General features: G+C 42.1%; 1 pseudogene; it reads right to left on the minus strand.

The window, feature by feature from the left end:
• Positions 1-550: 550 nt before the first annotated feature.
• LOC137774934 (large ribosomal subunit protein uL4 pseudogene) lies at positions 551-1,877 on the minus strand (annotated as a pseudogene).
• Between the last annotated feature and the right edge of the window lie 3,567 nt (positions 1,878-5,444).

Raw genomic sequence — 5,444 nt, forward strand, 5'->3', positions numbered from 1 at the left:
CCATGATCTCAACGGTGAAGAGTTTGTTAACTTAAAACAATAAAACAGCCAGTTATTTTACCAGCAAAGTGGGTTTATTCGGGAGCAGCAAAACATTGCAACTTGGGGACATGCAACCGTGGTGAACCCCATGCAAGTCCAGTAAAACAAAAGAGAAGAAATTATTTTATAGAGAAGGGGAATTTGGGAGCTATAAAAACACAAAGTTCATTGGAGGAAACTGGGAGTTCAAAGTATAGTAGCTTTTCATTAGCTGAGTTTTGAGAGTCTTTCTTTCGTTGGCTGAGCTGTTGCCAGGCGAGAAGAAAATCTTTCTTCCCCCTATTGACAGCAGTAGTGTCATATCCTGCCAGAAATGTGAGGTACACCTCTTTCCATTGGAATCTGTATTGACGTCAAATGGTACGTGCCTGAGAGCTCTCTCTTCTAGCCTCCTGACTTCATCTTTTTTTTTTTTTTTTCATGTTTCTCACTGCCTCTTTGGTCAGGTCTTTATTCAAAATTAGCTGTCCAAAATGATATGACCTTTACTGAATAAATAAATTTAAGTTTATGCAGCAGCCTTCTTTTCCTCTGTGGTGGGTTTCTTTTCTGTGGGCTTCTTTTTAGCAGGCTTCTTTTCAGCTGCCGGTTTCTTGGTCACTGCAGCCTTTTTTCCCACCAAAGACTTCTTTGGCTTCTTCAGCTTCCTAACGCAAACAGCCTCCTTTCCCTTCTTTCCCACCACAGGCATCTTGCCTGGAATCCCCTTCTCATCTGATTTGGCTTCTAGTGCTGCTGCTGCCCTGTCCATCCGGATTTTGTGGTTCTTGGCCTGGCGAAGAATGGTGTTCCGGCGCATGGTCTTTGCATATGGGTTTAGCTTCAACGTGATTCTCAGGTTTTTCAGTGGATTCTTCTTCAGGACTCTGCGATGAATCTTCTTGCGTGGTGCTCGGAGGGCCCTTTGGATCTCTGGGCTTTTCAAGATTCTGCTAAGGTCTGTATTGAGCATCTTGTGCATGGGGAGGTAGTAGTTACTCGAGGGAGGCAGCTTTATGCCAAGTGCCATACAGCTCCTCTAACTTGCTGAAAGCACTTTCAGTCCAAATGCAGAAACGTCCCACATGCCCACCAGGAGCAAGTTTCAAAATGTTCAGTTTGCTTACATTAAGCAGAGTAATTCCAGGGATGTTTCTGAAGGCCTTGATGATACCATTGTCCTCATTATAAATGATGCAGGGTCCCCTGCGCTGGATACGGCGACGGTTTCTCATTTTGCCTTTGCCAGCTCTCATTCGCTGCAAAGCGTAGACCTTTTTGATATCATTCCAAGCCTTAAGTTTCTTCAGGAGCAAAACAGCCTCCTTGGTCTTCTTGTAGCCTTCAACTTTATCTTCAACCACCAAAGGAAGTTCAGGAACTTCCTCTATACGATGACCTTTAGACATGACCAGCGCTGGTAAAGCCGAGGCAGCCAACGCAGAGCAGATGGCATGTCGCTTCTGCGTTGTATTCACTCTGCGGTGCTAACGTCGCCAGGTCTTGGTTCTTGCAAACATGCGGCCCCCACGACACATATTTCCAAAAGCACCCTGGCCAGAACGGTGAGTGCCACCACCTTGAACCCTGGGAATTCGAGCCACAGCTCTGCCAGTACCCCACGACTCAGCACTGGTTTGATGACCTGCTAATTCACTGACAGCATAGGGCTGTCTGTTGTTTCTGCGTAAGTTGGTGTGAACAAAGTTCACAATATCTGGTCGAATGGGAGCCTTGAACACAGCAGGCAAAGTGACATTTTTGCCAGATGACTCCCCCTTTTCAGAGTACACTGATATCAGTGGACGAGCACATGCCATGGCGGGGAGAGGAGAAGGCCACGCTCCTCTCAACCCGGCGGCTCCCACAGGAAAAAGCCTGACTTCGTCTTAATGAGGTTTCCCTTTATTAGTTTTCACAAGGTCAGTAGGTTCTTCTTACTTTTTAATGGCCTAAAAGGGGTCCACAATAGCCTCTGTTAAGACGTCATGAACTTCAGCATGAATTTTAGTATGTACAGGTGTTCTGGCCACATCTACAAGTGTTTCCCTGTCCATCTCTTCGCTACCCTAGTCTTGTTCCAAAAACTGTAGTGCCTTTTCCTCTGCAGCTGTCAATCCTCCTGTTATTCTTCTGGGATGAAGACCCTAATAATAAACACACAAACACAAAACCATCCCAGCACTGGAATTCTTCAGTTAGATGCAACTGTAGTTCATGGTTAAGTAAAATATTTTTTTGAAGGGGTATTCTGGATCATTCACACCGTTTAATACAGTAAGTTAATATAATGTGCTGACTTTCTGAATACATTTAAGAGGCTAAATAGTCCGTTAAATGCACAGGAAAAGAACAGACTGCTTTAGCACAGTGTCAAAGCGAAAGAAACTATAAAGCCATCTTAACCATTTTTAAGCATAGAGTTAAGTAGTGTTAAGTATATTCACATTGTTGTGCTACGGATCTCTAGAACTTTTTCATCCTGCGGCACTGAAACTGTCTATCCACTAAACATTCATCTCTCTCCTCTCTCCAGCCCTTGGCAACCACCTTTCTATTTTCTTTTTCTATGAGTTTGACTACTTTACATACTTCATATAAGTGAAATCATACAGCATTTGTCCTTTTGTGAATGGCTCATTTCACTTAGCATAATATCCTCAAGGTTCATCCATACTGTACCATGTGACAGGAGTTTCTTCTTTTTTAAGGTGGCATAATATTCCATTGTATGTTTATACCACATTTTCTTTATCCCTTCATCTGTCAATAGACCTCTGGGTTGCTTCTATGTCTTGGTTATTGTGAATAGTGCAGCAATGAACATGGGTGTGCAAATATCTCTTTGAGATCCAACTTTGGTTTCTTTTAGATAGTGAAGGAGTTCAGAATATGCTGGTTTTCAGCTTCATATATGTATTTGTTGAGCTTGCTCTTTTCGCTTAACATTTTGTTTGTGAGATACAACCATACTGTTTCATGTAGCTTCAGATCATTCAATTTCGTTGCTATATGCTATATGATATTTTATAATTTTACCGAAATTTATTTTTCTATTCTAGTATTATAGGTATATGATCTTTTTCTGGTTTGGGACTATTACAAACAGTTCAGCTAAGTACCTTCTTATTCAGTTATCTTAGTGAATATGTACTAGAGTTTCTCGAAGATAGATACCCTAAAGTAGAATTGCTAGGCCATCGGTATGCATATATTCAACTGCACTAAATAATTAAAACTTATTTTTCAAAAATATTGTACCAATTTAAAGTCTTATAAGCATATAAGAGTCTTGCAGTGTTCCACATCCTCGCCAGTATTTGGTGTGACCCCATGTTAAATTTTTCTGACCTCATGGGTGTGTGATAGTAACTTATTTTTCATTGTCCATTTTGCCTAGGAATCTCACAGGTCAAGAGAGGCCATCAGTCGCTTCCATCTTTTGAGGTGCCTATGATATTTTTAAAAAATAAGAAATGCCAAAGCACAAAAATATTGTATTATTGTGCTATTTATAAGATAACTACAATTTTAAAAAAATAATTCTTTTTAATTTGTAAATTAATTGTAATTCACATTACAAGCAGTGTGATCCTCCGGGAATGGAATGCAAGTTTAAAGTCTTACAATGAACATCTTCCATCCCATTAATGTATACCTATAACTGTGTGTACAACTCTCATTTAGAGATAACATCAAAAAGTCCTGTTGAAGGAACTTTTCAAATAGAAGTCCTGAGCTAAATGGTCATACTGACTTCATCTATCTACCCCCTGCCTCCCCCTCCATCCTGCCACCCCGCCCCCATCTCCACTGCCAACTCTTGCATTTGAGAAAACCGTCTTTAATGTCTGCTGGACCTATTGGTTCCACCCTAATTTTGTTAATGAAATACTTGAAAATGAACATTGAGGGAAAAACTTCAAAAATAATTCACAAAAGAATAGTCTGGTGGATATGTCAAGAGAAGATGAAGGGATCTTTCCTCCTGCTTTGCTTTGTGAAGGTTCTTTACTCAACAAGCATTGATTAAGTACTATCACATTCAAGGAAGTGTGCTTATTAGCACTTTGAAGGAAATAAGAGTAAAACCAGGTGCCTGCATTCCCTGAAGCTCATCTGCTAGTTGAGGAACTAGGCATGAAAACAACCAATAATCAGAAGGCAGTATGATCAGTGCAATAGAAGCAGAAAGAACAAAGGGATTAATGGAGATGACCTTTGAGCTAGAAGTTGAAATATGAGGAGTTTACCTGTTGGTCAAGAAGTAGGTTTCCCAGAAAATTAATAGCATAGATAAGTGGTCACTGCATTGGGGAAGTGCTTGGTAGTGTGGGAGGACACATACCAGTGCAGTGTGGACCGTCTGAAGGTTTGCTTTGGAGATAGAGGTAAGAGCAAGTAGTAAAATGTAACACGGGGGCCAGATCCTGAATGCCTTGAGTGTCACGACAAACACAAACTGTTAATAATAAATTATCAACAGTTCAACACCAAGCAGTGATATGATCTTATTTGCACTGCCACAGAGATAATTCTTGTGGCAGTGCAAAGGATGGCTTGGGAGAGGAGAAAGAGGAGCAGACTCTCTAGTCTAGACAATAAAATGGGGACATTCACAGAGGAACACCGGGATGAGTCGGGGTGGGGGGGTGAAACGGCACAGGCAGACACGTTATGGGCTGTGTCCCTGCAAGACCCAGATCTTTTCTATTACCACCTGCTGCTTTCCTGAGTCACTTGCCCTGTAAATCACTGCCCTGGAACCACCACCCAAATGGGTCTCAGTGCAGTCGTCTGTTTCCGGGGGCAATCAGTGGATCCTTGGGACAACCGTGGGCTATGCCGGTTCCACAGAATGGGAGGACTGTATTGCTAAAAGGCACCCTAGAATCTAATCCAGTACTTACCTGAGGAAATTTAGGTCCAGAGAAGTTAAGTAACTCACCCAAGGCCATAACAGCTAATCACTGGCTGAGTCAGGACTCAAACCTGTCCCAGGATCCTGGGGTTCCAAGTTTGTCACAGAACAGAACCAGAACTCCAGGTCCCTGTTTCCTGCTTCTGTTGTTTCTCTCTGATGAGTCACACTGAAAGTTACTAGCAGCGATGTGTATAAGATCCCTTGTGGACACTGTTGGGTAAGGTGCTAGTACATTTAGTTTTCTCATAATGGCGAAGGCACAGCACCAAGCTCTGAAACACACAAACTAAATACAGTTATTCCCTGTGGGTGTCTGCTCACCTGGGCAGTTCTGTCTGGGCTCCCCTTTATTCTTTTCTGCATAACATGAGAGGAGGTCCAAGAATTTGTAGACAAGCCTTAGTGAATGCACAGCACCAATCATGGTGGGGAAAACAAGGTCATTAAGTAGCAATAGAAGAGGAACAGTAGATTATGTGGTTTTCAGAGCAGCTGACTT

The sequence above is a fragment of the Eschrichtius robustus genome, chromosome 13 (assembly GCF_028021215.1).
Source record: "Eschrichtius robustus isolate mEscRob2 chromosome 13, mEscRob2.pri, whole genome shotgun sequence".
NCBI lineage: Eukaryota > Metazoa > Chordata > Mammalia > Artiodactyla > Eschrichtiidae > Eschrichtius > Eschrichtius robustus.